This window comes from Meleagris gallopavo, chromosome 2, assembly GCF_000146605.3.
Source record: "Meleagris gallopavo isolate NT-WF06-2002-E0010 breed Aviagen turkey brand Nicholas breeding stock chromosome 2, Turkey_5.1, whole genome shotgun sequence".
Classification (NCBI taxonomy): Eukaryota; Metazoa; Chordata; class Aves; order Galliformes; family Phasianidae; genus Meleagris; species Meleagris gallopavo.
Genome location: NC_015012.2, coordinates 23,917,561 through 23,945,164, shown reverse-complemented (window position 1 = coordinate 23,945,164; position 27,604 = coordinate 23,917,561). Strand labels below are relative to the sequence as shown.

The window sequence follows — 27,604 nt, the reverse complement described above, 5'->3', positions numbered from 1 at the left end:
AGGTTTTGTTGTGCTTCTGGACTTTCAGTGACTTTGGAGTTTAAAGTTGTATGTTAGGAAAAAAAAAAAGAAAAGAAAATTTGTACAGATCTTGTGTCCTGCTTCATAAAAAGTGGTTTTGTTGTTGTCTTGCAGATAAGTAATTCTCCTGGGATAAAGGTTACAGTAAGTTTTATGGACTCGGTGGATGAACTTTGGGTGTGGGTATCAATAGTGCTGTGCTGTTTTAAAGACTACTTTTTCTTCCCAGTTGATCTCTGCATCCCTCAGTTGTCACCATGTGTCAGATAGGAATGGAAACTGTTTTTACTTCATAAATCCCAGTGATTCTTAGGAGAGGGGGTGCTACTGTATTAATTTATTTGGGGCAAAAATCAGGTCAAGGCAAGATGAAGCATCTTGCATTCCTATCTGTATGGCTTATCTGCTAACTAAGAGATATGCTGTGAGTCTGTTTTACACTCACAAAAAGGAAAACTCCATCAAAAAGTGTGATGTTGCTTACATAAATGTTGCCATGGCTCTGCCTGTGATAGACTGGTGTTTATTACAAACCTATGCAGCTTCAAGAGTTCGGTTTACGTGACATTGATTTTTTGATCCATTGCTGTAAATTGTATGTAAATTTAAATTCATTGATTCAAATTGTGCTGGGATGATAAGTGTTATCAATTGGTGTGCAATTTCCTCGAATGCCTTCACCCTCAGGAGAAGCTGCAGATGTTGGGTGGGATGTTGGTATGTGCACATACCATTTCCCTATACAGGGCCCTACAGAGAGGAGGGATGCAGCTGTGCCTCCCTCTGCTTTGCTTTGTGACCAGAGGATGTTGGCTCCAGAAACATCAGCCTATGTCAAGCATCTTTCATCAGCTTTGACTTTGCTAATGGCTTTAATTTGCTTTAAATACTTCTGCCATTTCAGATTCTCAATCCTTTGTCAATAGAATGGGATGTGCCTCCTTCTGAATTTGAGATGTAGAAACCTTTCTTTCACTTGCCAGACAAGCTCTACTTTGGGTGTCGAAAATGCAGTTAGATATCGCCAGCAGACTGTCTCCTCTCTCTTGTGCATTGTATCCCTTCTCAACCTGGAGGCAAAAGCCAAAATGTCACAAAGTAGGCAGCTTCTTCTTTCTAAAACACCTGTGCGTCAATTCCCAGTGGGCATGAAGATGAAGATAACCTGGAGTGCTTGCAGGGACAGGCTCCATTCATCACCTAGCAGTTTCTTGCTAATCTGTTTTAACCTTCCCTGACACTTTTCATCAGTCTTACCATTTTTGAGTCTTGTCAGCCAGGAGGGCTGGGTTGCCCACCAGATGTGGCAGGAAACTGGAGTCCAAGAACATCTGTCCTGAATCTTAAACTGGCACTCATTGAAGGTGTTTGTGAGCTTCTATTTTAGTGAATAACCGCAGCTCTTCTTTCTGTTGCTTTGAAAGCAGCTACTGACACTGCGTGTTGGACATCTGACAGTTCTTGGGCTGATATCTCTGTATGTTGCCACTCCTGATGATGTGGTGTTACCTATCAGTAACAATTACACAACCTAACTGTGAATTAGAGATAACTGCTGAATTATTTTGAATATCTTGGGGAAAAGCTCTATAATTGTCTAAGATGCAACAGATGTATGTCGTCTGTCTAAAACAAGAAAGGACTTGATACAGAAATCTCTCCAATCTGAATACAGCACTTTCTTTACTACAGGTAAATGAAAATGACATACTGACTGATGGAGAAGAAACAACTGCAAGTTGGAGTGTTTACTCAGTGTGTGCCCATGTATAGCCTTAAAAGCAGAAGCCTATTTATAGAGGATTAATATCGTAATCCTTGTTCTTTTGTTTTAGTGTCTTGAAGCTGAACTGTCTTCTGGAGAGAATGAAAGGAATGGAGTGGAAGTGTGGAAAGAGTGGAAAAGGCTGGATTGCTCAATCATGAAGCAGCACCAGGCTGATATAGAATGCCACTGCCTATTGTATCTCCAGACAGCATCAGGCTGAGGGTGTGAGGTGAGCTACACTTTGCTTTATTTCATGAGGCTTTAAGGATTCTGGTTTTATAACTGTGTTCTATCCATGGAAAATTCTCTCAGGTTGCTCATAGTTCTCATACTTATTTTCCCTATGAACTCATGTTGTCAAACCCACCCAAATAATTAAATAGAAAAAAGACTTTTTTCCACTGCTGTTTTTCCCTTATATTTGAAGCTTGTGGAGGTGCTCATGCTTTTTGATTATTTGCCTTAACCCGCAAAGACTAGAGATGCATTTGTTTGGAAACAGCCCCCCATCCACTCCCCCATTCCCTAGATGAGAGCTGAGTGGCTCACCTCATCCTCTGGATGGAAGGTTTTAAGGAACTCTTGGCATGACGTGCAAAGTACTAAAGCAGGATAACCAAACTGCAATTTATGTTCAAGAACACATCTTCTTTTGTGTGATGGCCTGGACAAGTAATAATGCCAATGTCTTGTGAAAACTGCAAACTGTTTTAAAAGAATTCTTACATTAAATTAAGTAGAAACAGGAATGTTTTTCAAACTTTTTTTTTTAAATCTCACTTTGCATTATTACTGTCTCTGAATAGCTATTGTGTGCAAAAGCTGAACTAAAAGCTTTGTGGTTTGTTCCAGTGTTTCACTTAACTCTTTATTAAGTAGTCACTGGGTTTTTTTAGGTCCTCCTGTAATTTGATGTCCTTCACTAATGCTCTGAGAAAGCCATGTATAAACAGAGCAAGTGCACTTTATGCCTATTCATTGTTTATTGCTGAAGAGGCCTAATTTTTTCCTGGCGTTTATTTTTGAAGAGTTACTGTGCTCAACAGAGTAATTGGGCATAAAAGAAAAAAAAAAAAGAAGCAAGTAAAGTAGAAAATTAGGACATCGTTTCTCCAACTCTTCTACCTTAGGCATAAGCCCAAAGATACGTTCACGTTTAAACTTTTCTTAACAGTTTATACATTTGTGAATGTGTTTAGTAAATCAGTTATTCAAATGAAAAGTCAAATGGCAGTGGTTTGGAGCTCTGCATTCCCCCAGATTTTTCAGTTTCATTGTTCTATTTCATTTTCTTCAATGCCAGTGTCTTTGGAATGCATTGCATTGTGACCTTAGATATTTTATGAAAAAAGCCATATATGAGCATGTAATTCCAAAATAAAATCCACTTATTTTCCACAGAAGGAAGGAGGTGAGCTAGAGAAGGGAAATTATAAAAGTGAATTACTTATTTAAGGCTGTCTATTCTGTTATTTTATTATTTCAGAAAGGAACATAGTAAGATTATGCCAAAGCCACTCCTGTTTATACAGAAAAAATATTGTGTTTTGTGGCTTATTTTTTTGTAAAGATTGAAGGTTTATCCACAAAATAGTAAGTATATATTGTTACCCACTACTGTATGTTGCACAATAATTTGATTTTTCTATGATTTAAGTTGTTTGAGGATTGAAAGACTTAGCATATATACTGCCTGGAAACAAAATAAAATATTTTAAACCCCCAAATGGTTGCTGTAGCTAGTATAGTCTTTTTCTGTGCATGGGAGCTTGGCTGCTGGTGTAGGTCTGCTAACATGACCCTATGTAGGTTGTGATTTCCTAGATCAGTACAACTTACATCAGAGTAGCTTACTCAGTTGACAAGTGTGGTTCATTTCTAATTGGTGATAGTGATTTTGCCCTGGAAAATGCTCTCATTTCTCAGTAGTGGATTCTACTAAAAGGAAGAGAAGGAGACACATATTTAGACTGGCTAATGTATCTCTTCAGACTAAACATAGACTTACAGAAAATAGTGAATCTGACAGAAGTTCATAAATAGCCCATCTAACCTCCTACCACCTGCCCTAAGTTAGAGAGGGTAAGTTGTCTTGGGGGAGGGCAATGGGGAAGCATGGAATATGGGAAGAGGCAAGAGAATTGTGCCTGAATATAAGTAACTTTCTGACACTACATACATTTACCTTATAAAAAAAAAAAAAAGTACGCACGTCAGCATCTAACAAGATATCCATCAAAGTGAGATATAAGAAATAAAAGAAGAATGTAGTAAAAGGTAATCACAATTTACAAAGAATCTACTGTGTGGGAGGGTGAAGGAAGAAAAAACTCTGGAGATGAGTATTGTGATTCATTTTACAATAATTAATGTGAAAGAATCTTAATCAGTTATAAAACATAACAAAATTCATTAAATAACAATTGACGTGAATTAACTGTACTTACTTGCACTCTTTATCTATTTTACTCCTGAGGGTTTTTTATGAGCATTATCTACAAGATACAGGGATCTTTTGCTAATTAATTAATCAGTTGTGGTTCTGTTCTGTACTGCTGTGCAGCAAACTGTAACTGTTAGACTCTGGCCAAGCCGTGCCCTGGCATTATCACTTATTTTTTTTCATTGGTCTGCTATGGAAATCTTCCCTTATAATATGAGTCCTGATCTGCTGTTAAGATTGTTCTGAGTACTCACTTTTGTTTGCTGAGAGCATACTGTCAGGAAGCAGAACAAAAATATTCAGCCGTGCTCATCACAGTAGATTGAGAGCAAATTGCTTAATAGTAAAGTTTTCCAAAAAAGAATAGCACATACTTGCAGGACAGCAGCGTACTGCTTTTTGCCAGCAACATTTCACTAATCTTCACGGATGAAGTGTGGCATTGCATACCAAAGAGGATGGTGAGACTTGAGGCAAATTGGAGAATGGTTAAAGGCTCTTGACTATGTCACCCTTTTCTGGAGCTCAGAAATTATGCTACTCACCAATTGCAATCAGAGGAGGGTGACCCAAAGGGAGTGTAAGATGCAGTGCATGCAGCCACATCAGCCTGCACGTTTAGCAACCATGTATAAAAGGAAGTAAGTCCAGAATGCAGCACAATGGAAGTAGTAAACACCAGTGGTAAAGTAAGACCTTTGCTTTAGAATGGTGGGATGAAATCTTACTCTGTTGGATCCGGAATATCACCTATTAGTTGCAGAGATTATCTGCTTCTGGAGAATCAGGTACCTAAACAGGAAAGGAGGAGAAATTGAGAGTGGTAGGTAGTGTCTTGTGGTCAATTCCCCATCTTCAAATTGTCAAGGTGCTCCTTCCATTTCATCGCAAATGTCTCTACTCTGTGCAGTCTGAGGATGTGTAGCCTGCTGATTTCCTGTAATGCCATCAATCATGGTAGGTTTTCTTGAAAACAATTGTGCTTTCATGTTTTAAGTCACCAGTTGTTGTTAAGGTATGCGAAAGATAAGGGAACGTTGTAGGGAGTTGGGCAAGACCATGAGGAAAGAGGGGAACTTCCCTTTGAAACTACACTGCTGTGAAGGGCTCTGAAGCACAGCAGGCACGTTGCAGGGCTAGGTCATAAGTTTTTTCTCAACTGTTCTATAGTTAGATCAACTGTTACCATGTGAGAAAGTTCAAATCTCAGCACTCTCTTAGTCCTAAATGCATGCTTCTCCCTTCATTCTGCATGGCTTTCATAGGAGAAGGTCAAAGTGCAGGTACGAGTGTGGTGTGTGCTGTGCTTGGCATTGCCACATGAGCCAGGCATCTGCAGTCTGTTTGTCCTGCACCACAGTTCAAGTCTGTAATGCTTTCTGCATCCCCCTTTGCACTTGGATTTATTTTTTTTCTGTAAAGCTATCTAAGGAGCTCCTGTGAGATCAGGTTCAGTGTGGATTGTGGATTTTGCTCTCCTCCACTCCTATTGCTGGCTGCTCCAGAGGTTCTGATCAAATTCCAAGTTTGCTGTAGCTAAGACTCTTTATCAAGGGAAAGCATGCTGTATGCAAAGTGCGTTGAAGTGCCCTCTTATGAAATGAGGTTTGACTTTGTGATATCAAAAAGAGCATTAAACCAGAATTTAATCCATCCTGGGAAATCATATTTCACAATCTAATGCCTGAAGCCCTTTTCTTTTTGATATGAGGATCAGAATTTTGATCTCTCTCGTGGTTTGCCTACATATTTTCTGTTAAATGACAGCAAGTTAATAAGTACAAAATAGTGGGTGGTTAACTACCATTTAGCAGGCCAACACTTTGCCTAAATGAGAAAGCTCTTTGTATAAGATAAGGAGTAAATTGGAAACAGTGAAATTAAATAGTGTAGCCACATCTTGTAGACACTCCTGTTTTGGTATTAAATGAGCTAGGGTTATTTCAGCTTACAACTTACAAAGACTTTTAAACTCAGCAATGAGTCTTATCCTGGAACGAAGGTCTGTCCACATGAGTCAATTGCATGAATGCATCTCTTGTTGCTCAGCCATCTTGAGAAGATTGTTCAAAGCCTCTGAGGCAAGGAGAGCTACTGGAACAATTGCCAAGTGACTTAGTGAAAAGAAAAAAGCCCACATACGCTACATGTGAAGTGTCTCCTTCGATAACGTGTGATAGTGTGGAACAATGGAGTGGGCAAGTTCGATAAGAATTTCCAGTAGCTTTGTGCTGAGGGAAAGGAGCTATGATAGCTGTGCAGAGAGCAGTTTGTTGTAGACTGATGAAATGACAGCTTTTGTGACACGATGAGAGGGGAGCTGATACCTGAATCAGTAATGGGCTGCCAAAGCCAGGGTGGAATTATCATGCTGGAACACTGTTACGAAAGCTGTTGTAAGCATCATGTGCTTCTCTTGGGTGTAATGGTAAAGATGGTAGTAAGGCGGTGTCAGTCAGAGGTGATGTTAGGATAAATGCTAGTATGGATGTGCCTAAGAACCTTCTGAAATGCCAGTAAAATTACTCCTGTAGAAGTGTGAAGAAGCTTATAGTTACCCTTTTAAGGAGAGTGTGGTATCTCCTGCGGTTAGACTGTTTTGTCTCTACATCACCTTGTATTCATTGTGGGGGGTTGCTACACCCAGGTGCAAGATCTTGCATTTGGATTTGTTGGGCCACTTCTGCACCTAAGTTTGTCTAGGTCCCTCTGAATGTTATCCTGTCCCTCTGGTGTGTCGACTGCACCCTGCAGCTTTGTGTCATCAGCAAACTTGCTGAAGGCTGCACTCAGCCCCTCTGCTGATGTCACTGATGAAGATATTAAAGAGCACTGGTCCCAGCACTAAACCCTATGGGGCACCACTTGTTACTGATCTCCATCCTGGCATTGAACCATTGACTGCCAGCCACTCTATGGACTTGATCCTGCAGCCGGTTGTTTGTCCTTTGAACAGTCCACTCATAAAATCCCTATCCTTCCAATTTGGAAAGAAGGGTGATGTGGGGTACCTTGTCAGAGGTCTTACTGGAGTCCAGATAGATGACATCAGTGGCTCTTCCGCTGTCCTTTGATTCAGTGGCACCATCATAAAAGGCTGGTAGATTGGTCAAGCAGGATTTGTCCTCATGAAGCCATACTGGTTCATGAACCTGGGTATATCTTGAGTTCAGGCAGTTAACAATACCAATAAATCCCAAATATTGATAGTACCAATCAGCAGAATAAAGTGTCTTGGCAAACTGTTCTTCTTTCTAGATCAGCCTGTTCTCTAGAGGTCTCTGTCAGATGTTTCTCCAAAGTGTTGCCACAAATCCTTCTCCCTCTGTTGCAAATTGATTACCATGCTTTTCTGGTCAACTCTTATACATGCAAGGCTCCAGCAGACAGCTTACAGTCTCTGGCTTTACCATTTTCTTCCTTCATCTGACGCATAAGTTTGCTTATAAATCCCATGGAAAACTGCTCAGGCTGCCTGACTTGGTTCCTATTTGCAACTTCTTCATGGAATGTCTTGCTGGTTGTTTATATTGTCTGAGTTTCCTATTTCATTAAAAGTTATGCCACTCTCTCTGTCTGTATTGCATTGTAATTGCCTGCTTCAGTGGGCATAACAACTGTGCTCTAGCATAGCCTAACTGCTTAAGGTGAACATGGAAATGCTTAAGGCCTTGTACTAGGCAGAAGAATGTAGTGTCTTTTATCAGGATTGGGGCAATCATATGGGAGCTGATCTTTTACTGAGAAAAGGGGATTATATTGTAACAGCTTACAATTTTAAATGTTGCCAGAGTATTATAGGCTTCCTCAGCACTTGCTAAGCAGATGAGTTCACTGGTAAGGAAAAAGAAGGTGCATTTAGGAAGTTTCCAGATTGTTCTGCACTGCATTGTGAGATGGAATGAAAAGGTCCCATACAGCTCCATACCTGCTCCTGGGAGAAATTTCACTAGCTCAGTGGGACTCTGCCTAGAAAGTGACACCTGGGTATGTTGTTGCGTATGTGTAGATTAATTACAGACGGATTAATAATGGAGTGCCGCAAGGATGAATGCCTGCACTGTAGTGCTATGTCTTGACTGACTCTGCAACTTACATCAGCAGACTGAAGAAAAAAAAGTTACATTATAAAAAGAAAACTAAAACATTTTCCTTTTTTTTTTTTCTTTTCAAACTGACCCAAGAAGGTCTAAATTAAATTAAGTTGGCAGGTTCAAGTGTGACTCAACTCATTGTTTTCATTCTCTCCTTTTGGCAGCCTTTGCTAATTCCAGATGTTAGTTCTCTAACCACATGGAAAAAATTCTTACTGAAAAGGAGGGGTGGGGAAGAGGGTGAGAGAGAGGGAGAAACTGCTTTCCTGCATTTGGTACATTTTTAAAGCAATGATGATATTGCGTAGACAGTGCTAATGTGCAGCAGGCACTAAAACTAGCTGGAGGCATGCCCAGGAGGAGACAGCCCCAAGATAAAAGCCTCTGTGTTATAGGGGAGGAATAAGAAGAAAGCCAAAAGCAGCTATTTCAACAAAATGGTGTTCTGTCATTCTAGGACTCAATTGTTGGGAATTGTAAGGGCAGGACAAATGGGGAATTTAGCCTGACCCACTGTATTGGGGAAGCTTGGAGAGCTATAGTATCATGTCAAGGAGGGAATGACTGTTTTTCTTGCACTGTGATCACAGAGGAATATATGTTTAACTCATAAATAATACCTTACTTTGAATGGAAAAAGGATTTGTATTATCTTAGACAGTGTGCTCTTAGAGCACTTGAATCCACTTATTTTGCTTGGCTTACTTAGCACTGCGCAGCTTAGGGACGAATGGAGCACTTCCTAATTTAATATAGCATGTAAACTCTTGTGTATTGCTGAAATGTTATGTTGCAAGGTGGTTGCAGACTCCCCTTTTGTACTCCTGAGGTATCCTTCAGGATTTGACAACTCTAGGGGTCTGAACCAAACCACGCTTGTGCTGCAGGGGCTAAAGAGCAATCCTTTCTACAGTTCATAGCACAAGGTGAAAATAAGAAGTTATGCACTGAAGCACATAGGAATTGTGCCTCCTGGCAATGCACAGTAATATTTGGCAGAGGAAAGAGGAGTTCCTAAGCTCACTTCCCACCGAAGGAAAGCATCTGTTGCTCCCAAGCTCTGGAGCAAAGCTACACCTTGTGCCACCATCAGTGCTTGACCTTCTGTCTGAGCAGGACACCTGAGAGCATAAGCATGTGAACTTAGGACCCTCCACAAATAAATATTGTATAGAAGATCACCCATTGACCTGTTGAGAGCTATCGTACAGGGTACCATAATCTTATTAATAGAAGCTGGTTTAGTGAATACACATTTAGTAACAGGCTCAGAACAAAACATGCAGGAGGAAAGAGCAATGTGGTTTTGAGAACTGTTTTCTTTCTTAAATAAAACTTTTACATAAAGGACCTTCTTATAAGACCAAGTTTTGGAGTTTCTTATTCTTAGGGGAGAAAAATCCCTTTCTCTATAAAAAGAAAGGCTAGCCTGCATCTAATTGATTAGCTCGCTATGGTTTACTTTTTTTTGCTGATGCTGTTTTTTTTTTTCCCCCCCACAATGCACAAGATGCAGTAAAATAAATAATAGGTGGCTAGCAAAAATAAAAAAAAAAAAAAGAGGGGTTTTCTGTCTGTAGGTGGTTCTGTACTGAAAGTTCAGAGAGAAAAAAGAAATGCTCTGTTATATCTTTTGTTGGTAAAAGTAAGAACTGTTACTGGAAAATACTGTTTTGAGATTAGCTGGTGGTAAGCCATGACTAATGCTCATTGTGTCACTGTGTGCTTGCTTTTGGGTTACTAGGTCTCCCTCCAGCCCCCTCACTTGTTTCACGTAGCTGACGGAGCCTGCCGAAAATTGTACCATAAGGTCTTCAGTACAGGGACTGCTTTTTCAAGATTGTCTGCGTGTTGCTTAGTGCAACAGGAGTTCTGGCTCAAGACTGAAGGCTTTGGGCATTAACATAGCAAAAATAGTAAATTCAGTGTCGGTTCTTGGTTGCACTGACCTTTGCAGACTCTGGGTCACTTCAGTTTTGGGACTCTGGGGACACAGAGCCAATGTTGGGTTTCATTCAGGGAATAGAAGCCAAGTCTCCAGCCATGTTCATTGTGAAGTTTTCAAAATGGAAAACAATTGTTGATTCAAGTCCAAGATATTTTCTGGCTCTGGTAATCTTGTGTTCAGCATGATCACAATTAAATACATTCAATATTGGGTTTAGGGGCTTAGAGGGTTGTATTGTGTTAGAAGCAAGAGAAAACAATACATTTGTTACTGATTTTTGTTTTATTTACTTAGTAGAGCATTTACTTACTTGGGGTTCTCTGGTTTTGTGGGTAACCCCAAGGATCTTATTGCAAAGTTAGCAATAATTGCTTTACTTTTCAGTAAAAATAAAAATGTTAAAGGCCACACAGCTTTTATATCCACATATTTCAGATGGAACATGCCCTACTAGGCTCCTTCTGGCACATTAACAAAAAACTCTGTCCCACTTCCCCAGATGATCAGCGATTAGATACTGTGCTGGGAAATGATGTGATGATACAATAGCTAACGGCTAAGGAGTGCTTGTTCTAGCATTGACTTTTGGTGAACTATTCTGCACCAGATTCAGGCAGGACTACTGCAGACAACAGTAGCTACAAAGTTATAACAGCATATATTTTTCCAGAGCATATGAAAGCTTGCCAGAAGGGTTCACCCAAAGCTAGACAAAACATTCTTGGCAATGTTGCCTCTGGTTTGGGTTGCTTCCTTCTGTGTAATGTAGGAAGAGAATATAAGAGCTACGCTGCCTGAAAGGAAGATATAAAGAATCAAGTGTCCCAAAGGAGAAAATTGATTTTGTTCTGTTTCAAGCGCACTTTTGAAAAAAGTATTTGTTTACCTTGGTGACGTCACTTAAAAGAAACCATTAAATAATTCAGATTTTCAAGCTCCACTTGCAAGAGGCAAGGTAAGGAGTATACTTTTGAGGTCAAATGAGTCTACTGAAATATTGGACCAGCCAGCCTGGCAAAAGCTGACAATATTATTGCTAACGGTATTTAAATGCAATTCTGTAATGTGATTCATCTAGGTCTCTGTACTTGGTCTGTAGGTAGCTGTTTCCTTCAGCAGCAATCCAGAAGATTCAGGAGGTTCATAGTACAGTGATATAAAAAGAATGCAATGTCACCCATGTGATATGTGAAAATAAAAGTAAATAGGGAATGTGCTATCTTTAGACAGTGTTTAGACTTGTAATTTAAAAAAATACTGATTTACAATCATGAAGTTGCCTCATAACTGCTGCCTAAAATTTTATTTGAAAAGGAGAAGCTAAGCATGCTTGGTCGCTCATCCATGAGGACAGTTGTCCTAATTTATAGATGAAGAGGTAGGAAGATCAATAGTGTCAAGCACAGAAGAAATATTACATTGGGTTGAGTGGAACCTGAAGGTCCCCGAGGTTTGTGATGAATACATTCAGTCAGTGGAACAGGACTTTATTTCATCCTTTCATGTGGCTCTTCTTATTTCTTACATATATGGAAAGTCAAAGTGAAATGTCAAAGTGGAAGGAACATAAGGCATTCTGTTTTGTTTTTAACATGAACTTAATAAACACATATGCACAACAGCTGTAATTTCACCTGTAGCTGTTGATCAAAAAATATGTGTTAGATAATTTTGAAATGTTTTCTGCTATGCTTAGCAGGGTTTTTTGATTTGGTGGAGTGCTTTGCTGTCTTGACTGTGCAAGGTGAACTGGATGGGTCAAAGAGGCCCAGATTCCAGCCTGATGCTTCAATTAGGTCTCCAAGCTTGCTAATACTGGAAACATTTTTCCTTTTAAGTAGGGTGTAATATTACTTTGATTCTTCCCACCAACATTGTTTTCTGTCCCTGAGTCATTGTATTTGTGTCATGATTGAAGTAATATCTGTAGATTAGATTGTACCTGCAAGAATTTTAGAGGTTATGACCTGTTTGTGTATCTGTCATTCACTCTTGTTCATACAGGCAACCAAACACCTTCACAGAATCAAAGCATATTTGAAGTTGGAAGGGACCTCTGGAGGTCATCTGATCCAACTCCCTGCTCAAATAGGGACAAGATCCTTCTCTTTGGTCATTAATCTTTCTCTTGGTTTGCAAGGCCAACAAGTGGACCTCTGAAGCAAACACATGTGTTAGTGTGTGTAATGTAAGTGTGCCCTGAGAAAGTAATCACTGAGAAAGTAAGTGCCAAGTATGTTTTTGCAGGAGAAGATAGAATGTGGTCAGTATGTATACAAATGTTACAGGGAGAAGACTGGCCCTTTGAAAACCTCTTAAAGGTATAGTTTCAACTGATTATTGAGTTACGCAGAAAATGGTGTTATCAAATACTGAGGAGTAGACAGACCAGATGGAGATTTCAAACATGCTTTACTTTCTGCATTCAAGGGGTCCTGCCAGAAGTAAGATTATCTGAAAGTAGTGTGACTATTTCTGGCAATAGTTAGTTTTGAAATACTTGACATTTTCAGCAGTTTTCAGTTGACTCAGACAGAGAAGTCTTTAGTTATGAAAGTATTTAACAACAGTAAGGGAAGCTCCAAGCAGCAGTGAATAACAGTTCATCTAACAATGAACATAAAGCAGCATGTTTTTCAATAGAGGAGGGAAAAAGAACAATGGGAAGTGATGATGACTGCTGTAAGACTGAAGCGTGACTTTTTTCGCCCTGAATAGTAGAGGAGTCTTATCTGAGACGAGTTTATGACTTGAGAGAATGAGAGAGATGCAGTATACGAAAATGGAAGATGCAGAATAATTCTCAGTGGTTAGACTCTGTGGGGGCCAACACAGATGACAAGCGGGGTGGAACATGGAGACTTACAAGCTCTATTGCATTCAGTATCCACCATTTTTGCTGCTCTTTTTTGGCAGTCCTTTATAGAGGTTGACAGTTGAGGTTGTCACAGCTGTACCTGCCTTAGCAGACACAGGTGTGATATGAAGAAGAGCAGAAAGCTGAGCTTCAAATGGAAATCTGTACCTAATTGAGGGAGAGTACAATAATATAAATACAAGAACAGTTCCTGTAATTCTGCCTCTGTCAGTGGTTAGGAACAAGCTAAAAGAGCAGGCATACTTAGAGTGATTATTTGTTTTTTGTTTGCTCAGTTGTTAGTTGTTTCTTGCAATCCTGAGCCAAAGGTAGTTTGTAGCCCATGGTGGATCACTCTTACATGGTTTTCTGCAATTGCTTTTGAACCGGTTTAGTCCTGATTTCTGCAGTACCCTGTGGCAATGTGTTCCACAGCTGTTTAATAACTAGTGCAAGAAATGGATATTTTGTCCTTATACTGGACTAACATTCTGACAGGTACATTTAATGTGCCTTTATATTTGCATCACTTGCATCTGCAGTAAAAAACAGTTTGCTTTCAGATAAATACCCTGATATGGGTTTGCTATATGGCCTCCCATAGAAATTCTAGAAAGTGATTTCCATCAGTTGTCTTGGTTAGCGCTGTGGGATGTGGCATAGCAAGGAGGATGGGACTTACCACTGCTGACATCTGCAGGTCCTTATGAGAGAGTATTTAGTTACTGTGCACTTCAGCACTGTCTTTAAAGTAGGCTGACTGGTTAGGCATTATTATGTGTAGCTGGTGAAGGGCACTGTTGACTTCTAGGAGGCTATGAGAAGACTCCATTGTTGTGCTATGCAGTCAGGGGCCATGAACACAAAAACAGCATCTCTTAGACATCTGGGATCTGCATCATTAACAACCAGCACAGTTTATCTTAAATCTGCAACTGTGGCTCATCTGAGTATTTGTAAGAGGAAACAACTCAACATGACTAAGAACTTTCAAGATCAGACCCATAATACTGGTGCTGCTAGATTTAATCTGTGTTTGACTTTCATTTCTAGAGAACTACACTGGCATAACTACTTTGGTGATTTCTGCCAGCCTAATACTGTTGCTTTTTATGACGGACAATGTAGGTCTTCCTGTTTACTTTCCCAAATAAGATGTCAGTCAAGTATCCTTTTAGGAAATACTGTAGGTCACTTCTGTAGCATGCCTCACTGCATGGAAACATTTATTGCCAGGATGAATGATATTCTTAGATATTCATGGGAAATAAACAGCAATAATCCTGACAGGAGGTGTTGGCAGAATGAAGTGTGAACAGGAAGTGATTAAAGATAAAAGACCATCTCAGGAGTTACCTTTAGCTCGCTGTGTGATTGTAGGTGTGGTTAAAAACAGGTCACAACAGAGTGTAATGCCTGCCAACAACAAAGCTGACTGGGGATCCAAAGTTCACTCATCACTCAAGCTAGATTGATATTACATAACCAGACTGATCACACTGAATAAAATTATTGGTGCTTAACATATGCTTTTGAGCTTTAGCTGTGTTTCAATGTAGGCAGAAACATATGCCATGTCTCATAAGCAAAGCTGTAATGACTACTAGATAAAGTTTCTAAAACATTTAGCGTTAAAACATTTACCTTCATTTTCATTGCAATTATGCACTGAATGAGGCAGGAGTCCAGGCTAAAACAGCGTATAATCACGTAATAGGGACTACCTCATAATGACAAGGAAGGCAAATGATGGTTGCACCATCTACGTTCATTAGTGTATTTCCCAACCTCTTACTTTTGTGTTGGTTTGGTGTTTTTTTTTTTTTTTGTTTTTTGTTTTTTTTGTTTAAAAACCAAACTTAGTCCCGGTGGCTATCTTTTGTTATGGCTTTAGTGTTTGCAGCTAATACTTTAATTACTTTCTAATACAGAAAACCATGTATATTAGATTATCAAAGCATTGTTGACTGGTATCAATCTTGTGTCTGTCTTAATTTGTGAGAATTTCTCATTTATGAATAACAGGATGTGTGTGACAAATGTGGGCTATTTATTTTGTGCATGTTATCTTGCTTGTCTGTGCATACAAAGCCTGAATCCATGCACTTTGGGAAAAGAGAGAGAAAAGATGAAATCATGAGGAATACTCATGTTTCAGTAGATCTCTCTGAAGTTTCCCTTCTGATTTACAGCCTGGCATTGATAACTCCTCCATAATAATTTTGCAGCTCACCTGCCTTGGCCACCAGCACCCTGTCCTGTCTCCAAACACTCTAATTCAAAGTAAAAGGGAGATATTTTCCCATGGGGAACAGGATGTACAGGACTTGCATGGGATATGCTCTACCCACATATAAGTAGCCTTTATCTGAGACTTGTCATTTACATTTCAAATGATCAAGAGATGAGTGGACTACTCAGTGTAATTACAGCATGCATATGTAGCAGGATAGTTTGCAGATCCGAATGTGAGCACTCCTTAAACTGGAGGTTGTGGTGAGAAGGGGAGATGGAGAGAGGTGATCTTAACGTTCTGTACTCACATCCGTCCATGCCGAGGGCTCTCTGATTCCTTCTCTCAGATGGAGAGTGATTACCTCTCTTCCTTATTCCTACCCTTTTCTATCCCCGTTGTGATTCCTTTGTGTTGGTGTTTGGCTTTGTTGCCAGGTCTCAGCTTGCTCAGTCTTTTCATTTGCTTGCCTAGGTTTAATCTTCTTTGAAAGGTCAGCATTGTACTAAAGAAGGATGAGCCCTTGTCAAGCACTGGTGTTTGAGGCATTCTGCATATGGGAAGTTCACCATGTGGTGCTCCTCATTAACTACAGCAGCCAAGCTCACTAGGAGCAGAATCATTACTTATGCAAGTCTTGTGTAAGATGCTCAGCAGAACAATTTAGACACGATCACTGAGCTAAGAGGGTGTTTCCAGGATGTACCTACATAACCACTTGTTCTTAAAATAATAGCTGAACAAATCAGCAGTAGGCAAGAAAAAGGAGCAGACTAGTTAGCTAAGCAAATTTTTTTGTTGATGAATCCCTCTAAGGCACTGCCCTGCTCGTGATGAAAGAAGTCCCATCTCCCTTCTTTCTTACTGCTGCAAAGAAATTTGCTTAGACACCAGAAACGTTGCTGCGTTACCTCACCTGGAGAGGGAGTAATTGTTTGGGACACATATGATTTGCTGTTCAAATTCCAGCTCCTCCCTGGGTAGGTCTGTTTACTCTAAACTGTTGGCTGGGTTTGGGTCTAAGGGCAGTAGCACACACAAATGGCAAACAGGTTTTACTTGACAGAGGGCTTCACAGTGGGGAGGTTGGAGGCAAGGTGCAAAGCCCCAGCAAATGAAAGACATAAAAAATGAAGGAGCGTTGCTATGTTTAGAAGTTTTTAAGTATCCAGCTTGCTGTTTCTTTTACTCACAGCTTTGAGGAAAGTCTGCTTAAGAGGAAAAGAATTGCTAGATTGCTTCTGGTAGATGTGTATCTTTGCCCAGGCTTTCTCATTCGGTACTTCCCCATGTTGCTTCCCTCATGTATTACACAAGGCTAAGTGACTTTATCCTTGGAGCTGTCAACTCTGGATAGGATAGGAAACATCAGAGCAATAACTGAACTGTTCTTCAATAGTTCTAGATTTAAATACTAGCTCTGAGTCATCCTTGTGAGTTTTTTTTTTTATTGTAGATGCACATGTATCTTTGAAAACATAGAACAGAGTTACCACATGAGTTGTCAATTGTTCATTAACTTAATATTTTATTTTCTTGCACCATTCAAAAGAATCTTTCTACACTAGTTTTAACATTAGGGCAGGAAAGCGCTCACAGATGTAACCCAAATATCTGAATGTGAATTGCTTAAGAAGGCATCTTTTACCAGCAGACAGATGGAAGTGTTTCTGATGTGAAGGGAGGGGAAAGAGTTTGCAGAAAGGATGAGCTCTTACTTGCATCTTCGGAGTTTGTCAGGGCTGTATTTGTGCTAGCCCTGATGAGTGTGTGCTGTCAAAGACTCTGCTCTGCTTTTGGTTCTGCTGGGTGCTCAGTGACAGTGGAGCCTGAGAAATGTTTCCATGTAGGCATGGTGTCTTCTCTTGTAGAAGTTGCCCAAAATACAGTGCAGTTCCAACAACACTTGAAAAAAAACAGCTGTTGACTCCAAGTCTTATCCTTGCACCTACTGCAACCTGGCTAGCACATCCTGGTGCTGCCCCAGGCAGTGCTTACATCCCTTAAATTAGGGCTAGGATTTTACTAAGAGAACAATGGTTTGGTGAATTTTCTGCTCCCAGGATGTGAAGCAAAATAGAAATGACTTACTTGGTTAAAAGGATACAGGCTGCAAAACAGAATGAGGTGTGAGATGGCAAGCAAGACAAAAGCTATGTTATTTGATGTGAATAATGTGGAAAATCCATTAAAAATTCAGGCAATTGAAACTGAGTAGAGGTTATGTGGGAAGAGCATATTTGGGGAAAACTTCATGGCCCAGTGTGAAAGTACAAATTAATTTGCGTCAGGTGTGCTCAGTGATTTGTACCAGCTTCCAGTGGAAGTTCTGGATTTGAAATGTGCTGTATGGAAACTCATGGCACGTGAATCCATGAACATCTTTTAGATTTCCTTTTGATGAGAACTAATATTTGGCGAAAAGAGCTATGTTGGGTCCAACGCTTGCTATAATGAGTTGTTGGTATTTGAAAAAAATAATAGTGAGAATGATGAGAATGTATGTGGATGATAGGACAGGAAAGTCAACAGCTGAAGAGGCATTGCTTTGAAAGAAGAGTGATCTTAGACTGAGGAATAGGAAGATAAGGATATTTCCTGGGGCATGGTGTCATAATGTAGATTGTGTCAAAGCAGAGTCGTGGTGCTGTGAAAAGAGGAAGATCCTGTCCCCACACCTGTGTTGGTTCCAGCTTCTGTGGTACTGGCAATCACCATGTGCTGGTTTCTGTGCATGTTGGATTGCCCTATGGAATAGTTCAGCTTCTTAAAATGACAGGAACCTGGTGCATGGTTTTCTTATTTTTTCTTACTTTTTTTCCTTTTTCAATAAATGAAGTTCACTGTGTGAAAGGAAGAGTGGATGCGGGCCCTGGGAAAAGGGACTGTGCCACGTGGTTGGGCAGGATGGAAGTTGGCACTTGCATTCTGCAACCCTGACTTGTTGCATCAGCACTGATTCAAGATGGAAACCGCCAAAAGGGTTGGTAGCAGCTGAATGTCCACCTCTCCCCATCCTGACTCCAGAAATGTCTCAGGAGAACAAGCACTGTGAACTCATGTTGCAGGGAGTTCCCAGGTCATCCAGGCTGCTCCCATTACCTCTGCTTCTTTCTGCTGTGTATGTGCTGCCCTGTCTTGTCCTCATGCTGATTTGTGAGATGTCTACAAAATTTTACTGACCTCTCTGGTACTTTATTTTATTTTAATAAAAACTGATGTTTTATTTAACTGATGTTACAGTGGATTCGTCATGCTAGCTTATGGCTGGTGTTTCGAAGTTTGAAAGCTGGTGGCAGAACTAATGTCTAAACATAATTTTTCTGGGGGAAAAAGGGAAAGGATCATTTATAACTTATGTGAGTCACTGTTTGATACTCAAAACCATGTACTATAAATATTTTTATTAAAGAGAAGTTTGTATCTGTTCCCCAAGAGCACTGCAGTCCATCCAGCAGTTGAACTGGTATTTCCGTTGTGGAGATGGATGCTCTTCTCCAGAGAGGCCTTTCTTTCTTCTCCAGCAGTATGTATAAGGGATATACAAAGCCAGCTGGTCAAATGGATTAGAAAACACTGCACCACGTCAATGGGACCCATTGTTTGTGTTGTGGAGAAAAGATTCTTAGTTAAGGAAGAAAGAAATGCCTTTCCTTTAATCACAACTAACGAGGAGACCCTAGTATAGTTTTTGTGTTTTAAAAGGCTTTGACAAAAGATGTTTTGGACTCTTGGATTAGTTTATGTTTCACCCCCCCCCCCTCCCAGAACACTTGATCCTAAAGGATTTGCCTGAGTCATGGATTTTTACTGGGCTTGTTAACTCTGTTGTTATTTATTTATTTTTTTTTCAGCTAGTGGAATAAAGAAATCCTTTGGGGAGAAGCACTCACTGGGGATTAGCTGCAAGTGGACCCAGCAGCTTGGTGGTTCCCCCGAGGGTTGACCTCTGACTCCTGGGTCAGATACTGACTTGTCTTTTGCCTCCTGGCTGAGCAAGCTGAAGGCTCCCAACAAGTGTTTGCTCTCTCCTCACTGGTTTCCCTCTGTGCAGAGGTGGGCAGTGCAGGAGATGGGTTCTATGTTATCACAGCTGCTACTCCACGAAAGCAGGGGAAATTGATAAAGTAGATAGAATATCAAAGGCTATGGTAACTGTTATTGGAAGGAAACCATAACCTGTTTTACCACCTAGGGGGACCTGCCTGATTTGCTCCTCTATAATTTCAGAGCTTCTTTTCAAGTGGGGGTTTTCCTGCACAGCAGTGGTTCTTCAATTCATTGCAGAGTTGAAAGGTGTAAAGAGTGGCTTTTGGAAAGTTTCTGCTATGGATGGTAACTCTACCTAGGCCTGATGGTATCACAGACAGTGTGGTGGTGGCAGAGAAAGGTATCAAAGGAGCTGCTTGCACAAGCTATAACTGCTGTGTATTAGTAGAACTCATTTACTTTGGCTAGGAAGTTACAAGCAATGTGTTTGGGATGCAAAACGCTGTAAGAAGAGAAGCAAAGTTTAAACTGAAACCTTGTATGTAATGGAGGTTAGATTTTATGTGAAAGGCTAATATATAGATGAGTACCACTGAGCAAATGAATCATGCAGATTAACTCTGCCTTTGAGAAGACTGGTTAGACACTACGCTATCCACTACTTTCCACTGCCTTTGAAATCCTGGCTGTTTTACAAAGCAGTCAACTGCATCTTTTATCAGGTTGTCGAGGGCTTGGATCAATCCATGACGAATAAATGTCCAACCTACTCTATTGAAAGTTCTGTCAGTCATTGTAGTGGACCGGTAGGTTTTCAAGAAAGAGCTGTGGAAATGGAACCTTTCCCTCATAGCTATTATTGGAGGAAAAGTAACAAATCGCTTTCATTGTTGGAAGGGCTCACATGGAGTCGGGTTTAATGATGTGTGATTTTTCTTGTAAATAAACTGGATGGAATTAGGTGAACTTCCGGTGTATTAAAGCATTGCACCTTAAAATGAGATTTCCAAACAAGTCAAAGGAATTGAGCTCCAGTGCAGCTTAAATTTACGCCCTGGCATGCAGCGAACGGGGGAGGAGGGAAAGGGTGATATTAAATACACTAGACATATTTAAGTATTAGTTTTTTTTCTTCTCGGACATTTATTAGTAGTTGATTTTTTGTAAACATGCCTAGCAGAAGAATGCTTTTAGAGGCTTTATAAAATGAGTAGGCTGTAGGAGCTGTAGAGTTATGTCCAGAGGTCTCTGTGTAGGAAGAAGCAGCAGATGGGAAGAAGTTGTGTAGAAAGCTGGCAAGAAGCAGGAGTGATCAAGGAGGGGCAGGCAGTCTGTAGTATGCTAGGAAGAGGAAGACCCTTAGGATTAAGAATATGGCAAACTTTGTGCCTTTCTGGTATCTACTCCATTGGTCTGTGCAGAACTGTGTTTCTTTTGAGTTTTTTTCTCCAAATTGGTTGCAGGTGATGAAATGGCTTAAAACTGTTATCCATTAGGAAACAGTCAGAAATCTGCAGAGTGTATTTCTCCAGCAATGACAGCTGTTGGGAGTGCATCAAAACTTTTTGCCTTGGCTTTCCATGGGGTATTAGATTAGGTTCAAAGTCTCTCTGTTGGTTGTCAGGATCCCTAATGGCCTGCAGTAAGGGTTTGTGAGCAGCTGCTGAGAGCTCAAGGAGGAGAAGTTTTGCTCCTCATCTGCCAAGAAACCTTCTTTGTTCAGAGTCAGGTTGCTGAAGTAAAGCAGCATGTTACTGCTGGTGATGTCTCTTTCTGCATCGTGGACATCCTGCACCCCATCTTCATTACTTCTCTTCCCTGCTCCTGGCTGCCAGCTGCAAGTCTAGTGCTTGTCAGCAGTGAGCAAAATGGATTCAACTCACTGGCCCAGAAGAAAACTAACGTGACAAAAAAGTGAATTGTTTGCTCCTGGGTTAATGAACTGAATCAGCTCTGTGAAAGCTCTGGTGAACATCAGAGTTTGATGCAAGAGAAAGAGTGCGTTAATATGGCTGGGACAGAGAGGAAAGAGCGGGGCTGGAGCACAGGATATGATGCTTTTGGTTATGATGAACTGCTAGAGTGATTCATGTAACTGCACCAGGAGGGCCTTAATACAGGACTGTAAAACAGAAACTGCTGTTAGTTTGGTGTGCAAACTGCACCATTGCTGTTATTATCATAAACAACCAGTCATATGTAAAATAAGAGATTGAAGTGCACACACACAACTCCAAATTTATTCAGAAAAAGAGCAAAGCACGTGATAGATGTTGGCCTCATTGTAATGCACTGCTGTGAGTCGCTGTGGCACAATAATGGTGAAGGTCATATCAGAACTTACTGAGGAGGAAAATAAATCATCAAAGTGAAGGTACACTTATTCCCAGTCTCCAGTAACCATCATGAAGGCACCATGTTCTGAAGAAGAAACATTGCGCCTGTAGAAAAACTATTAATGGATGACAAATTTCCTTAGACTGGACATACAGGATGCTCCAGGATTGTCATTTGAGTTCTGAGAAGCATTTATCATGACTTTGTTGAAGCTCATGTAACAAACATTATTGAAGCTCTGTTTCACATCAGCTAGCCAAGTTCAATTTAGCTGTATTGTGCTGGAGGTCATGACTGAGACCTTTGCCTCATAGGGTGACCCAAGAATTTTGAGCAGAGAATTATGTTCTAATTTATTTAAAGAGTGAAGGAGAACGTTTGCATTTTGTATTGTGTTCACAGCTTCAGTGAGTGTGAACAATAATTAATATCAGCAGTTAAGAAAAGAAAAAAAAGGTACTAGATTTTCACCATTAATTTTTCTGACCTTCCTGTGTCTTTTTCTCTTGCCATTTAATCTCCATCTTGCATGCATTTTTCTTCATGTCTATTTTGTTCAGAAGACATATGTATGGGTAAAAGAAAAAGATCTTTGGAAGGTTTTCTTTGCTTATAATGTAAGTTCAAGCCATTTTCCTTGTAGATGTCCATGTAAATTCTGTAGATAGTAAACTGCAGAAATTCATTTATAATTCTATGCTCTTAGGCAGACCAGGTACAAATAGTCCAACCCTAATCTGGCTGCACAGAGAAGCGCAATACTCATGTGAGCTGGCCTTGAAAAGACTCTGGTACAATGCATTGTGAATATGATGGGATAGTCTGTGGGCTGGGGAAAGATCTACTTGGATGAACTGGGCCTCCTTGTACAAACTTGCCACCTAAGCCTGTAAAATGACAGTTGAGGACCTTACAAGATGTGGTTCAAAACTTCAGACAGCTAAAAGAGATGTCACGTGAAGGTCCCTCTGCCCAAGTTTGATCAGCAAATGTATGAACCACATGCCTTTGCTCTGGTCACAGTTTAAGGGATAGCCCTTAAACTTCAATGATTAAGCATGCTTTTTTTATTTTTATTTTTTCATTTTAATACACCAGCCCATCCTCAGTACTCTTCCAACTTTGTTGCACCATTAATTGTTACACTGAGTAACTGGAGTGGTAAGGATAGAGACATCAGGTAGAGCCAGATATTATGCAGTTGTCCCAGTATAGTCATTTGTGGCAACTTTGACATTTGAGTGTCTGTGATTAGATGCTGCCATGGCTTTACGAAACCTTGGGCTTTACAGAAGTCGAAATGTGCTGCCAATTTGAAAAGTTTGTCAAGTTTTAGCATGTGTTCTGATCTAACCTGAGCTGGATGCTAACTTTCATCTATTGGTATGAGCACTGTGATCTCTTCTGTCTTCAAAAGAAGTAATAGCCTTTATTCACAGAGGGAAGACTATGGAAATTATGACTCTCGCTTCAGGTTTTTCTTCTTGTATTTATAAATGCTCTTTGAAATAAATCTGCAAATGCAAGATATAATTCAGATCAGCTGAAGCAATATATTCAGTGGGTCATGCACAGAAAATTGTAGGTGTTCCTCATATGTTATCCAGATTTTTTTTAAATGTTCTTGGCAAAAACATGATGTGTGGACAGCAGTACTGATGTCCTGTTGACTCCCTCACCCTGCCACTAACCAACTGGAATGAAGTTATTTTTGTAACTGGCAGACTTTCTGTAAGCAAAATTGTTCAGATTTAGCAGCTGAATGGAAATGCCTGGCATGCTTTTTGTGGTCATTCTTGATTGCTGATGTTACAGGGTAAGGCAAAAGTGCCACAGAATTATGGTATGTTTGCATCTTTGCCAAGCAATTGATAATTAGCCTAGCTAAGATACACAGGCTCAGGCTTCCTAGTCTCCATGTTTAAGCCCTCCCAAAAGCTGGGTATTCTCTGAAGCTGGAAATTGGGTAAATTTCTATTAAATAGTAAGTGTCCACAAAATCTGAACTTGTAGTGCAATGGGACCATTAAGTCTGGCAGATTGGTTTAACCAAGAATTGTTACAAAGTATATGAGGTATACTGATACTCTTTTCCAAATCCCCTGATATTTTTCCTCAGCTTTGTTGGAGAGGGCAGTATAGATGAGACCTTTTAATATTTCCCTCTTTGTAGATATCCAAACGATCTGTTCTCCTTTTATATTCTACATGCTCTTTCCATTTTCTCTTCTGTCTGAGCTCAGGCACTCTAAATAGACAGTGTTCTAAGTACTTAGAGTCATCTTCCTCTGGTCCTTCATATGTTCTGTGACACTGCCGAGGCTGTTACTCTAGAGTTTCTACAGAAGGAAGGCAAACTGTGGCAGTCTGAAGTATCAGAAAAAGGAGAAACAGACATATTTTCTAACATTCTGCAAGGATTAAGAGAACTTTATCTACTTCACCTGGTAAAAGAAATAAATTCCTTATGTGAGCTACATGTCAATAGTCTCAGCAGTTATCAGCCTTTTGTAGAGTCCTAAAAGGGCTCTTATGGGGCTGCATGCTGTAGGCCCTTCAGCAGAGTTTCTAGGCATGAGAGTCTCAGCCTCCTGGAAACCCTTCTGGATAGAATTTACATTGGTCTGGGCCAAGGACAAGGAATCTGGGGGCTGTAGGCTGAAATGATTTTCCTATTTCTTTGTATGCGTCCAGAGCTGTGTACGTGGTCTGAAAGGCCCTTTGAGAATAGTGCCATTAGTGTGACAGGGCCAGAATTTCACTTTAGGTACTTTTACATCTGCATATGTAATCTGCTCTGAGCTGCTTCAGACAGCACTGGGATGACAAATGCCTGGGCAGGTTTCCACAAGTGCTGCCACTGTACCACGCTTCATGGCATTTTACTGATGTTATAGACAGGAGGTGGGGTGAGGAGAATGGAGTCCTTCAAAGCAGGCATTGAGCAGGGTATTCTTCAGGGCCACGGGGGCAGGAATGTCCTTCAGATCATCATTTTCAGTGGTAAGAGAGGGTGTTGCTTACTGGCTGGTGCAACAGTCATCTATCAAAGCCTCCTAGCTTTCCTCTGATGCACTGCAGTTCCAGCACTAGCAGTTTTCTCTCCGCTGCTTTGCTGGTTCTCTAGCCTGCCTCCTTTGTCTTCCTGCTTTCCCCAAGTCCTGCAGGTTGTTGTTTTGAGCAGATGCCTCTCCTGGGGCTGCTGTGCTTCTGTATAATCTTGCTCTGCTAGAAAATGCCTAAGCTCTTACCTTAAATAAATGTACACTATGGGAAAGACATTGATTTCCAAGAAGACAAAGCGTGGAGATCCAGGCTTGTTCATTACTTGGGGTTTAGATCTGGGGCTTTGCAAATGTGAGATCTGAACTTGTGCCAGCGTCTAATCTGACAATGTGTCAGTGTTTCTTTGATTTTACTTTATTTTTTTTTCCTCTTTTACTTGTCCTGTGAGAGAAATTTAACTTGAGTGGTTTGAGGGGGAATATTTTAACTATTTGGAACGGACTCTGTAATACGATAGTTTTCTGATCGATAGCTGTTGAGATATGACTGACAGTCAAACTCTGGTCCTCATGTCCCTGTGCTCAGAAAAGAGCCTGAGCCAAAGCTAGCTAGAGAATCTTCCCAGGATAAATAACTTTGGCTGTTCATAATAATGTATAACAAATGTAGAACGGTTTAAATTGAAAGATATGTTAAGGTTTAAGGTAGGTACCCTGGAAAATATCATCACAGTTGTTTGGCACTGACCTTGGTTGGTTTCCCATCTCCAGGGCATCCCTGCTGAACCTTGCACTTTCTGCCTTGCATTGCTGGAAATTGCCCAGACTATCTGCAGCTAGGAGACAAGCCTCTTGTCTAGAGAAACTTATTTATTCCCTGTTGTTCTGACTGTGGGACTGCTTTGCAAATGTTTTGGGCAGGTTTTCTCCTGAAATGCTAGTTAGACTCAGCTCTGTTTAAGAGAAGAATTACTTGTGCTTGAACCTTTCCTTAAACAGCTCTGAGTGTTCTGGTAAATACAAATTGCAGCTTGGTATTACAGCTTTTCATTACTCTCTACTCTTGATGGCCATTTTTGCTAAGAGGTACATTTTGAGAACCAAATGAATTTATGTATATCTTAAAAATGAAAAGCTTCTCTGAGAAGCCTACCACTAAAATTATACGCAATTTCCTTTTGGGGCAGGTGGTGTGTTAGGGCCATGTGAAGGCTTTGCAGGCAAAAGGGTTGTACTTGGAGTCTGGCATAGCAACAATACCAATTGCTGAAAATGTCTGAGAGAAGTCGGTCTCCTGTAGTGTCTTGCTGGTCAGTTCTGTGTGCAACAGGAAACTCTGAGCAGCACAGCAACTCCTTCTAGCTGGCTCCTGCCCCTAGGTTCCTCCTGCAGGGGAGCAGCACCTGAGATGAAGGGATTGTCAGAGATCACTCAATTATGTTTAATTTTTAGGGGCTGAGCATAGGTATTTGGAAGGAGTCCTCCTGTGTGTAGCAGTTTATTTCTGGCAGTTGCTCTTGCTTTATCATTGCCCGGGGGTTATCACTATCTGCCAAACACATGCCTACTGGAGAACTTTGATCTTCCCTCTCTTCACAGCTTGGTTATGCATTTTTTTTCTATGGATTTTTGCAGAGAACTTCAGACCAAGGCTGTGATCACCCTTTGGTTCATGATGGTCAAAGCTTTCCCCTTTAATCAATCTTTAGAGCATATGCCATATCAAGCTGTGCACCAATTTCATTCTTTCTCTACTTCCCACATGCAGTAATATATTATTATCCCTTCTACACCACCACCAGTGCTCACAGGATTCCCTGTTGCACTGTTCCAGGGAGCTGATCCAGCCAGAAAGTAACCTGAAAAAGAAGTGCCGAGCTCTGTGAACCTTCTTCCTAGGAGATCAGTAAGTGTTAGTGCTGGCCATGGGAAAAGGTGGGAACATGTATCCTGGGGGTTATGGAAGAGTACTATAACTTACTGTCAGATTTTTATACCACCATCCAACCTCAGTGATTTGAATGGGGAATATATAACTGTGAGAGCCTTATCTGAGTCAATGACTAATTGTTAATGTTACTGTGTTTGCCTTGCAGAAATATCAGGAGGCTGCAATCATGATAGAAGCACTGCTGTGCCTAGTTCTGTGTACTCACTGGAGGAAAATTACACTGTGTTTGCAGTCTCCATAGATGTGTCGACCAAACACAACTAATGACAATACAAATGTGTTTTGGTCAGAAAAACTGTAGTGTTTCTAACTGAAAGTCCATCTCTCTTACCCTATATTCTATCTGATGGGATAGCAGATATAGAAAGAGTGCAGGAAGCGTGGTGTGCACAGCACTGCGTTATATGGTACACCCTCACAGCTGCAGGGAAACAGGACTTCTGTGCTGTAAGTTGCATCCAAGTGATAATAGTTACCAAGGGACTTATTCTACAAGGAGTTTGTCTGAACTGACGAAGATCTGTCTTGAAGGTCTCTGCAAAAGCCCATTGTAGTAGGTTTCAGTCTTATCCAGTGTTTTATTATATGTGCTCTTTTAAAAATTCTCTACGTATACCTTATTTTTTGTATCCAAGATAACAATTGCTTCTTACTTGTGTTCTCTGCAGTTTTGCTAAATTTGTGAACCAGAGTAATTTGAACAGTATTAAATTTTCTCTAACTTTTTATAATCTGGGTTGTTAGTGGGGAAAAACTACAGTTGTAGGGGTGGGAACTTCATGGTCTCCTTTGTAAAAGGGTTGAGCCCTCTTCACTCATATGGTTTGAGCTGCTTTTGGCACCTCTGAGAGTTGAAATATGTTCACAGTTGTGTGCTGCAAACTGAAGGAAACTTTCCTCTATATGCTACAGTGGAATTTGCTCTGTGACTGTGGAGGAATGCAGCATCATATGAGG

General features: G+C 40.5%; 1 long non-coding RNA gene across 4 annotated transcripts in view; it reads left to right on the top strand.

The window, feature by feature from the left end:
* Positions 1 to 27,604, top strand: part of LOC104909589 — a 175,605-nt gene that overhangs the window by 63,774 nt on the left and 84,227 nt on the right. For all 4 annotated transcript variants that reach the window (XR_004158821.1, XR_002111792.2, XR_004158823.1 and 1 more), the window contains one exon: positions 1,857 to 2,018. This is a non-coding gene — a long non-coding RNA (uncharacterized LOC104909589). The remainder of the gene's footprint in view (positions 1 to 1,856; positions 2,019 to 27,604) is intronic.